We start from the raw sequence: 12,377 nt of genomic DNA on the forward strand, positions 1-12,377 counted from the left end.
TGGGAAATTGAGAGCCTGGCCCTTTGCAACTAATTTGGAATGAAGGTAGGAGAGAGAATAAATGCTCCATCAGCAACACTTCTTGATTATAACATTCTCAGAGACTATTTTTCAGCCCGTCAGCTTTTTTTCAGCTTTCAAAGGCTGTGCCAGCTATGCTTCCAAGTGGGTCTAGTACAATGGTGTCAAACTCACATAGAAAAAGAAGTCACTAATGTGTACATATGGATCCCTGTGGGCCATGTATTACGTTAGTTTTAAAATGTAATGTTATCTATGCTTTATTCTATTTTTATTTATTTTGCTAAATATTTCCCAACTATATTTTAATTTAATTTGGGAGAGGCTAGTGGACCACATGTTTGACACCTCTATTCTAGAACTCCATGCCCTGGACGTGAGGAAAAAAAAACAACAACAGAATAAGAATTAGCAATTTTGTGTCCTGGGACAAGCAGCATGGAAGGTACCTGGGACAGGAAACACAAAAAGTGTTTCTTTGTAATTACAATCTACTTTGTAATTGGTGATGTAAAAATAATATAAGCAATAATTAAAGCAAATTTAGTTGATCATATGGGGAAATTAATTACTATTTTTTTTAAGTTGTTGAAGGAGTGCAGGTGTTAAATTTTGTTGCCCTTTAAATTTTAGTTGTTCAGTCATTTTCAGTCATATCTGGCTCTTTGTGACCCCATTTAGGGTTTTCTTGGCAAAGATACTGAAGTGCCATTTCCTTCTCCAGCTCATTTTACAGATTTGGAAACTAAAGCAAACATAGTTAAGGGACTTGCCCAGAGTCACACAGCTAGTAAGTGTCTGAGGCCTGATTTGAACTCAGGAAGATGTCTTCCTCACTCCAGGTCCTGTGCTCTATCCACTTTGCTACCTAGCTGCCCTTAAATTTTAGTACCTTCAGGAAAATTCCCAGACACTCCTCTTTAGAAATAACTCTGCACAAAATTATTTGAAAGAAGGTCTCCTTTGTATCTGACCAGCCAGTCAATCAGTAAGCATTTATTAAGCACCTACTATGTGACAGGCATTATGCTAATGCTAGGGATACAAAAGGAGGCCCTCAAAGAGCTCACAATCTGTTGGGAGAGACAACAAGCAAACAAATATGTACAAGCTATATGCAAGATAAATAGGGAATTATGAAGAGGGAAGTCACTAGAATTGAGAGGATGGGAAAGGTTTCCTATAGAAGATGGGATTTTAGTTAAAACTTGAAGGGAGCCAGGGAAGCTAAGAGGTGAAAGTGAGAAGGATAAATACATATGTCTTTCAAGTATGTTGGTATGAATTGCTCATGCAACGAGGGAAGAAGGAGTGGGCCTCATTAGGTGGTTCTATATTTGTTAGCGCTATGTGGTTAGAGTTAATTGTTAGGATTTTTTTTTCTTAATCTGAATCTAAATTTGTTTCTTTTCAGGTTCCATTCACTGTCCCTAATTTGCCCTCTGTGGCCAAACAGAACAAATCTAACCCTTCTTTCATGTGACAGTCCTTCAAATAATTGACTATGGCTATCATGTCTTCCAGGCTAACATCCCCATTTCCTTTCATTGTTCCTTAAGTGGCATGATCTTGAAGTCCCTCGCTGTGGTGTGCTCCATCCTTTGGACACTCTCCAATTTGTCAATTTCCTTCCTAACGTGTGGTGCCCAGAACAGAACACAGTATTTTAGGTGTAGTCTGAACAAGGTTGAGGACAGTGAGACTATCACCGTCTGTGCTGTTGACACCATGCTTCAAGCACTGAATAACGCTAGTTAACTTGACCATGATGTTGCACTGTTAGCTAGTCATTCATCTAGTCATTCATCCTCCATCTTACTTGTGAGGTTGGTTTTTTTGCACTCCAATGTAAGACTTTATAGTTATCTTTCACTGGTCTCCCTGCTTCAATTCTCTCCCCACTCAAATTGATCTTCTACACAGTTGCTAAATGATTTTCCAAAAGCATAGGTCTGATCATGTCAGATAACTTGGGGCAGATAACAGGTGGCACAGTGGACAGAGTGCTGGGCCTGGGGTCAGGAAGACTTGAGTTCAAATGTGGCCTCAGACACTTACTTGCTGTGTGACCCTGGGCAAGTGACTTAACCCTCTTTGCTTCAGTTTCCTCATCTGTAAAATGAGCTGGAGAAGGAAATGGCAAACCACTCCATTATCTCTGCCAAGAAAACCCCAAATGGGGTCATGAAGAGGTGGACACGACTGCAATGACTGAACAACAACAACCATGTCAGGTATACCATTTCCCACTTCCGTACCTCCAATCAGTGAACACCAGTGCTTCCCTAATACATCTAAGATCAAATAAAAACTTTTCTTTTTGGCGTTTAAAACTCTTCTTATCCTAGCCTCTTCGATCTTTCTGGTCTTCTTACACTGGCCTTCCCTCCATATGCTCTAGGGTCCAGTCACCCTGGCACAGATGACACTCCACCTCCTTTCTTTGCCTTTGTGCTCTCTATGTCCCCTGCCTTCAATGCTCTCCCTTCATCCCCCCGACTTTTCAGAATGCCTGGTTTCCTTTTTCTAAGATTCCAAGCATGTCATCTCCTGCAGGAAATCTTTCTTTGTCCCCTCAGCTGCAAGTGCCTTCCTCTAAGGTTATCTTGTAAATATTTTGTCCACACCTGCATGTGTATGTGTTGTCTTGCCGATTAGAATGTAAATTTCTTCAAGGCTGAGTCCATGTCTTTGCCTTTTTTTTTTTTGTATTCCCAGTGCTGAGCATAGTACACATAATAAGCACTTAATAAATGTTCTTTGATTGATTGATGGATTGATTGATTTCATGCTAGATCTAGTATCTTTTTCTACTCTGCTGAGAACTTTTTGGCTCTTGACTCTACCATCCAACATGTATCATCTGCGAATTTCATAACCATGCCATCTACACCTTAATTCAAGTAATTGATAAAAATGTTAAAAAGAACAGAAGGAAGGAATAAATCCTAAAGGGATTGCTATAAATCTTCTACCCTCTTACAATCAAACCACTAATTATGAGATATTAGTGATTAACTTTGAGCCATTAATTATAAGTTATTTTACCATGTTACCTCTACTCAGATCATCACATCTACCTCCTCCACACTGGTAACTTGGACTCTACCCTTAGGTCTGATTGGTCAGCTTTTGAATTATTTTGCTAGGGTTCAGGCCTCCACAACACTCCCCACACTACTCCACACCATTTCCACTCTTTTCAGTTCCCCTTTATGTGTTTTTTCCCCCTCACTAGAATGTAAGCTTCTTGAGGGGAGAGACTGCCTTTCTCTTCATGTTTGGTAGATAATAAGTGCTTAATAAAAGCTTATTCACTCCATCTACTTATTAATCTTCTATCCATTTATTGTCTGTCTGTCTATCTATCTATCTATCTATCTATCTATCTATCTATCTATCTATCTGTCTATCTATCTGTCTGCATATATCTGGCACCTATTCTTTGAGTCCAATCTTCCAGTCAGTTCGAAACCTAATTTATTATGTCATCATTTAGCCCACATCTTTCCATCTTGTCCACCAAAGTAGTATGAGAGATTTTGTTAAATCCTTTTGCCAAAATCTACATTAACAGATTTAGAGAATTCCTGTGATATGACAGTTATTCCACCAATCCATCCTCAGGATTCTTAGGCTTCACCATTTGCACTGTAGCTCCATCCTTAGGCCTCTGAGCCTTTTGATCCATCATGTAGCTGAACTCTCCTACATATGCTATTTTTCCTAAATGGAATGTGAGCATCTTCTTGAGATCTGGGTCTTTTTTCTTTTTCTGTACCACCAGCACTTAGCACAGAGCTTGGCAACTACTAAGTGTTTAATAAATGCTTTCCATTCATTCATTCTGCAATAACTCACATCTATCCAATGGTGTGTGGTAAACATTTAACAACTGGCTCTCCAAAAAAAAAAGTATGCATGATTCACTTTTAACGTTATGCTGCATTAGTAACATTCTTAGGTCTAGAGAGTTAAACTAATAAATCAAGCTCTGATTTGTTAGCATTAGCCAATTTCTGAGTTATAAATGCTCACAATGAAAATTTAAAAATCTGTTCTGTCAAGCTTATGGGAGCTGGCTCCAGCATCCTCATGCATCTGTCCTCCCCTGTTGATTCCCATTGCCACAAGCTCAGTATAGATCTTAATGACTACCTGACTTGGACTATTGTGACAGCTTCCAATAAGGTCTCTTTGCCTATAATCTTTTCTCCTCTAATCCATCTTTCATACCATTTACTTATCTACTGATCTGGTCATGAAGCTTCTCTTCTCAAAAATTTTCACTGGCTCCCTTATAAAGTAAAGCCTTTGTCTGGCATTCATGACTCTGATGCCACTCAAATCAAACTGGACTACTCTTTGCCCCCAGATCCCCACGAACTTACTACACTTATTGCCTCTATCTTTGCTCATAGCCTTCTCTATCCCTATAGTTCCCTTTCTCTTTTTACCTGTTGCATTTCTACCCATCCTTTAAAATTATATTCAGATTCCATGATTTCCATTCTTGGTGGTGATTTCTCCCTTTGGACTTCATATGGCAGTTTCTTTTAGTGCTATTATTTGTCATGAAATATCTTATACTCTATCTGTGCTACGTGTCTTGGCCCCATAGCAGATGGTAAATTCCATGTGAATAGGCAACACAATTCTATTGTGTCTCCCTCAGTACCTAGCAAAGTGTTTTGTAGACAGTAGACATTTAATAAATGATGATTGAATGAATAAATATTTTGATCACATTACCTTCTCAAACTTCTTCTTCCCTGATTGGAGGTCTTGGTACTTTAATTTATCCTCATATGGCAGTAATCTCATTCCTTGTTCATTTTCACAGTCCTTATCTAGGCCTTCTTCAGTGTCATTCTGCATTTCTTTGGGTGTGGTGACAAGAACCACACAGATTTTTTCCATCTGCTGATGTACCAAGGATAGTGTCATCTGTTTTATTTCTAATGACCCAAATTGCAACTCTAGGATCTATATAAAGGGTTCCTGATATATTTTATAACTCAGTGTGCCAAAAAATGGATGGAGAGCCAGCCTCAGAATCAGGCTGACTTGGGTTCAAACTTACCTTTGATACATACTGACTGTGTGGACCTGGGCAAGACATTTAACCTCTCATTGTCTCAAACAACTTGTCTAAGACTATAAGTTGCAGAGGAGGCTCCAATCTACTTTGGTAGAGAAGATGAAATCATGTCCAGTTCCCACTTTTGACCCTTTCCCTCACCCATGGTGCCTATGTAGACTCTCAAAATCCTTTATAAAATGGTGAATTCCTTTCCCCCCTTTTGTGAAAGGAAAGCTGCATTTCCTGGTCAAGGAGAAAAGGAGAACCCTTTTCTCTCTACTTTACAGCTTCTTCTATTTCTGTAGACATAGGGCCTTGGGAAGAAAAGAATAAATAAATCAGCTGAATAGTTCTCATTAATGTCATAGTAAATAATGTCCCTCAGAGTTTCTTCATTCTTGCTAGGTCCAACTTAAGAAACTTTCCTTCCCCTCTTCCCGGTGTCAACCTTCTTCCTTTCCTATCACGCATAATTCTTTGATGCAGGGTGCACAGTCAAATGGAGGGTATGCCCTAGACTAGAGTCATTGGCATCACTGTAAAGCCCTAAGTGTAACAGGGAAGACTAGTGTAATAAGAACTCACCATTGGGTGGTCCTTTACAAAGCTCTTTCTGCCCAACAATCATATAAGAGAGACAGCTAGGTAACTCAGTGGATAGAATGCTCGACCTAGAAGCAGGAAGCCTTGAGTTCAGACACTTACTAATAGTGTAACCATGGGTGAGTCATTTAACTTCTGCCTGCCTCACTTTCCTTATCTGTAAAATAGGAATAATAATAGCACCTACCTACCAGGGTTTTTGTGAGTGTAAATAGAGCTGATATTTGTAAAAATACTTTGAAAACCTTAAATGCTAACTGTTATCATTATAGAGGCAGCACAAATACTTATTTTACAGATGAAGAAACTGAGGCATAGAGACCATAAGCTTCTAGAAGGCAAAGGAAATTAATTTTCTGATTTCTCATAGCACCTACATGTTTTAGGTACTCAAAAAATATTTACTGATTGAATGAATGACCACTCTCTCTTTGAGTTTTCTTAGAGTATATTAAGTTTCTCCTTCTTCTTTATCACATTTTGCCTTGTATCACTTGTTTGTATACAAGTCAGTTTTCCCTATTGAATTGTAAGTTTCTTGAGGGCAGGGACTGAGGCATTTTGCAGGTGGAAAAACTTAGGCTTAGAAAGATATTCTCAAGGCATCTGGGTGGCCCAATGGATACAGGGCCCAGCCTGGAATCAGGAGCACCTGAGTTCAAATCCAGTCTCAGACATTTACTAGCTGTGTGACCCTGGGTAAGTCACTTAACCCCAATTGCTTCCTTTAAAAAATTAATTTAAAATAAAAAAGAAAGGTGTTTGAGGTCATGCAATTATTTCCCTACAGAAATAAGAGTAGAACTCCAGGGTTCTTTCAGTTCTCCATCACTCTTTTCCACTACACTACTCTAATTCTTTTTATTTTGAATTCTCACCTCACACTTCCATTTTGGTCAGTAAAGTCTAGACTATCTTTGATAAATAAGAGAATTTTGACTTGTTCCTGAATTCAGAGACACTAGGCTTTCATAAGAACTTACTGAATATCCATGAAATCTTTGAATAAAATCTCTTTTAGCTTATTTTTCATAATCATTTCCTTATCTTTCCACTAGCCTCTAAAAAATAGCCCAAACTAGTAGTTAATTCTAGCTAGCTTGGTAATATAAAACTGAATTTCTAGATTCAAGTTCCTATTAGAGGCTCTAATTGTGTGTTTGTTTGTTTGTTTTTTGCAAGAGACTGTCTCTTATTGTCACAGTCTTCTTTCTTAACACCTGGCTTCCAGAGGAATCAAGAAAGAGATCTAAACTGATCCCAAGCTTTTTAATCAGTTTCAGTTGGGCAAGATGCCATTTTAAAGACAAGCCCCAACCATGCAACTAAGGAAATGTGAGCTGAGTAAAAACTGAAGGAAACAGAGATGCTTTGGTCCCCTTTGTAGATCTAAATAAAGCATTCAGGGCTTAGAATAGTTGTATGAGAGGCTGCCTTGCAATGTATAAGGTTCAAAGTGAGAGCAACATGTCAGAAATTAGTTTTGTTTCACATTTTCTGCTTTTTTTCCCTAAGGACTGGTAAAAAAAAAATATATATATATATATATATATATATATATATATATATATATTTGTATATACATATTGATATCTAATGAACCCTATCTATAAAGTATAGATATGTCAAGTTCTTTTCTTATTTGCACACTTGTAATACATATTATAGTTATTGCATTTGTGTATTATCCTTTTATTTCTAAATTCCATGAGGGTAGAGACGCTTTCTCTTCTGAACTTTACTTCTTTCCCAGCACATAGATGATGCTCTGTATGCTATAGGTGCTTATGGAATAAATAAATGGATAGATGAATAGAGGTGGGGAGTAGCAAGTAATTAATCAGAAATAAACTCACAATTAAGGAAATCAGAATGAATTTATGGATGCTGAATAGTAGGGCTTCTTGGCAGTTTTAGGAAACAAGACAAGACATAGATAGGCCCCAAAGGCAGAGAACTCTGAGAATTTGTTGACCCTTTCTCGGTGGGACCTATCTTTCTGTTGAAGTTGACTGATCCTTAAAAAAGAAAATGTCTATTATCCTTCTTTATATTGAGAATAAATTATAGGATAACACATCTCCGGGTGCCTTACTCTGGAGAACTCACGTCTGACTATTCTCATGATGATCTGGCAAGTAAAGTCTGGGCTGTATCTTCTAAACAAAGTGACAGGAGTAGTAGTGATCCCTGGGCTGGAATTTTAGTCAATCAGTGTGCTAATGAATCCGTCCCCAAGTTATTCTGTGTGTTCCATGATCCTTGGCAGTTCTCCTTCACCCAACTGATGCTTCATCATCCTCAAAGCCTTGTGTCACTGCCTACATAATTAAATACAAACCATTAGCTATTCTCCATTGCACCTGCATTCATTATACCAATTGGTATAACAGTCTCAGAAATGCAGACTGCCTGTTCATCTTTGGGTGCCACGAGTCATTTCTGCACTCATCGAGGGCACCAGGATTGATTGCTGCAACTAGATTTTAGGGCGGCAAGACAGAATGGGTCCCAGCAGCAGCTCAAGTATTTTTACAAAGGAATAGAGGCTTGTGGGATTATAGATTTAAAGCTACAAGGAACTTAGAGGTCATCTCATCTGACCTCTTTTTACAGTTGACAAAACTGAGGCCTAGAGAGGTTATTTTCTGAAAGCCACATAGGTAATGTATATGTATGACAAAACCAAAATGAAACCCATATCTCCTGTCTGCAAATCCATTACCTTATCCTGTCAAGTTCTCTAAAGATTAGAATCTGAAGATTAAAAGTTGACTATAATCACCTTAAAAAGGCACTCTACCATCATGACAGACTCTGCATCAATCAGAAATCTGCTCTGCAGCTTTGCAAACCAGCCCTCTGCCCCTATTTATGTAAATCCATCTTCACAAGATGGCATAGCCTTAAGGCTGAATTTGGTGGCATTTCTTCACCCTCTGCTCCTCACCAGTATCACCTGCACAGGCTGTTTTATTGTATCTGAGATAATAGAATTATAGGATGTTAGCTCTGAAAGGGAGCTGAATGAGAACCCTTTCTAAAGCATCATTAGTAAGTGGTTGTCTGGTTTCCGCTGTAAGTCCTCAGTGATGGGAAGCCCATTATCAACTGAGGTGGTACATTACACTTTGGGATAGCTCCAGTCATTATGGTGTACTTTGTACCAAGTCTAAATCTTAACCACTTAACCTCTAACTCAGTTTCCGCATCTGTAAAGTGGGGATAATAATAGTACCTACCAGGTAACAACCAGGTAATAGTAACAACCAGGGTTGTTGTGAGATTAAAATAAGAAAATTTTTAAAGCACTTTGCAAACTTCAAAGCACTACATAAATATTTGTTGTTGTTATTATTGTTACTACTACTACTACTGTTATTATCCCCCACCCTTTTAAACTTTCTTTTATGTATTGCTTTCCCCCATTAGAATATAAACTCTGAGGACAATAATTCTCTTTAATTTTGCATGTATTTGTACCTCCAGTGAATTCCTGGCACAGCACGTTTAATATTTCTGTATACTTTCAAGTTAATCTAGGTCTTTTCTAACCTGTGGAGGTCAGCACCAAACACAGTATGGTGGACATGGTCTGACTAAGACTCAGTAGAACTATTACCTCCCTGTTTCTCAATATGATTGCTCTCTGAATACAGCTTAAGATAGCGTTAGATTTTTTTTTGGCTGCTGTATCTATCAATCAGCAAGCATTTCTTAAAGCAGTGAAAACCGGGCCCTGTGCTAAGCACTAGAGGTACAAAGACAAAGGTGGGGAAGACAATATGTATGTATGAGTATATACGTGTAACCTGGGCTGGTCTGGGCATGCCACATGTAGCATGAAGGCACTTTGGAGGGGTCTTTGGAGAATATCTAGATTGTTTAATATGGATCCTACTGCATTCCCTACCAGATGGGTAGAGGTAGCCTCCTTTGGTTGGTTGCCTACCTCTTTAAAACTGGTGAGCTGAGCTGTCCCCTCTCCCTTTCCACCATACTCTCTGCTTTGAACTTTTCAGCCACTCTCATCTACTGTACCTGTAGGATGAAGATCCCAGTTCACCCACAGCTTGAACCAGTGAGAGGGAAAGGACTTTCCTTCCCCTGCTCCCTTTCTTTTGCCCCTGGCTCCAAGAAATGGGTCTGAAGGTGTTTGTTTCTCTTCTGTGGTCCTCCTCAGTTTCACGTGCCAGAGGTGAATCCCATGAATCCTAAGTGTTTGAACCATGGTGACCTTGGAGCTAGGGTTACAGGCAGGATGCTATAGTTAGTCAGCCTGATATGGAAAGCCTGAGAAGCCAGGGTACCTGGTACTTGAGCTTGGAGGGAGTGTTGGACTTGGAACTGGGACTGTGTGCTCTATAGGAACCAAGCTAATGAACCTAATCCTTTTCCCTCACCAAAGGCTGTAGTATGAGGGGGAGGAGGATTAAACTTCCTAGTGTTGGGGGAGTAAGTTAGTTACATTTGTGATTATATCTTTGAGTAAATATTTCCTTGTGAAAGTGAAACTGATTGATTGCTAGTGGCTAATGGAACTGGGATATGGGGGACCCTTCTCCACTTGGAGAAAACTATTAGTGGGGGTTAGAGCCGTTTGTACAGAGCCCAGACATCCCTTAGTCCCCTTAAGTGTATTGGAGAACCCTGTAGAAAGGGTAAAATTGTGAAAATATAACCTAGCTGGCCTGGAGGCATTAGGGACTAGGTTAGCCAGTGTTACATATACTATATATGTGTATATATGTATATATGATATATATGAGATATATGACATATATGTGTGTGTGTGTGTGTGTGTGTGTGTGTGTATATATATATATATATATATATATATATATATATACATATATGATACAAGGTGGTTGTAGGAGGGAGGGCACTACTTGACTCATGTTGAACTTATTGGCCACTGAATTTTTCGCAAGAACTGTTAACTAATCCTATTTTATCTAATATTTGTAGAGTTGATTTTTGGATCCTGTGAAGAACTTTACATTGATCTCTACTAACTTTTATCTTTCTTGATTTGGCTCATCATTCTAGCCAATCGATATTTTTTTGAATTCAGACTCTATAATATAGTATTTTAAATGGTTGCTCACAAATTGGTTGCTGTTTTTCAGTTGCATCTAACTCTTCATGACCCTATTTGGGATTTTCTTGGCAAAGATACTGGAGTGTCTTGCCATTTCCTTCTCTAGCTCATTTTACAGATGAGGAAACTGAGGCAAGAAAGATTAAGTGACTTGCCCAGGGTCACACAGCAAATAAGTATCTGAGGCTAGATTTGAACCCAGGAAGATGACTTCCTGACTTCAGACCCAGCACTCTATCCCCTTAGCCACCTCGCTGCCCCTACAAATTGAACCAGTGTGCTATTTTGCTTTCATTCAAGCCACTGATAAAAATTTTGAACACTCAGGGCCAGGGGCAGATCTCAAGGGCACTCCAATAGAGACTATTGGAGTCCCATTAGTGACTACTCTTTAGGTTGAGTAATTCAATTGAGTTCCAAACCCACCAATTACACTAATGTCTAGCTCTTGTCTAGAGGTCTTGTCTACACTTAATCTACAACTATAAAATGAGAGACTTTCAGTAGTTGTGCCAAAATCTAAGTATGCTATATCTACATCATTTCTCTGATCAACCAGTCTTGTTATCTTATCAAGAGAGGAAATGAAGTTAATCTTTCGTGACCTGTTCTTGATGGAGCCATATTGGCTTTTAGTGGTCTTTCCTTTACTTTCCAAGGTACTAGACTTGGTTAGTTTAAAAATGGTAATAATAGTAATCTCAGTAATGCTATTTACCTGTCACTGACAAGGCCTTTTTGCTCTCTTGAATACACTTTACTAGGAAGCTAATCAAATTTGTACTTTTAACTCCACAGCAAAGGTATTGCTGAAGAGCATCACTTCCCAGGACTTCTTTATCACTTTTTGATAATCAAAGATAAAACCATAGAATCATAGAGTGTGAGAGTTGGAAGAGATCTAGGGTCAAAGGAAAATATGATCCTGGATTTAGAACTGGAAGGGACCTTAGAGGTCATTGAGTCCAACCTCATTTTACGAATGAGGAAACTAAGGCTGAGAGAGATTAAGTGACTTGCTCAAGGTCACAGAGCCCCCCTGTCTAGAGAAGAATTTGAACTCTGTTCTCCTGACTCCAAGCCCAACTGGGTGGAGGAACTGCAATAAAGAATGGCCTCAAGTAAAAGGTGACATTTGAGCTGAGTTTTAAAGAAAGCAAGGGGTTCTAAGAGGAACATGTGAGGAAGGAGTGCATTCTAGGCATGGGGCTCGGTGAATTCAAAGGCATGGAAGTGGGAGTTTGCATGTGTACTAGGCTAGTTTGGGTCGAATGATGGCCTTGAAGTCAGGAAGATTGAATTAAAATCTTGCCATCTAGTTGCTGTGAGACCCTGGTGTCCCTGGTGTGCTTCCACTTCTGGTGAAATAAAACTCTTAAGAGTTCGAGGGCTTGAATGTCATGGAATTGTTTCAGTCGCGTCTGGCTCTTCGTGACCCCATTTGGAGATTTCTTGACAAAGACACTAGAGTGGTTTACCAGTTTCTTCTCCAGTTCATTTTGCAGATGAAGAGCTGAGGCAAACAGGAATAAATGACTTGCCCAGGGACACACAGCTAGTAAGTGTCTG

The sequence above is a fragment of the Phascolarctos cinereus genome, unplaced genomic scaffold (genome assembly GCF_003287225.1).
Source record: "Phascolarctos cinereus isolate Bilbo 61053 unplaced genomic scaffold, phaCin_HiC Scaffold_726;HRSCAF=1367, whole genome shotgun sequence".
NCBI lineage: Eukaryota > Metazoa > Chordata > Mammalia > Diprotodontia > Phascolarctidae > Phascolarctos > Phascolarctos cinereus.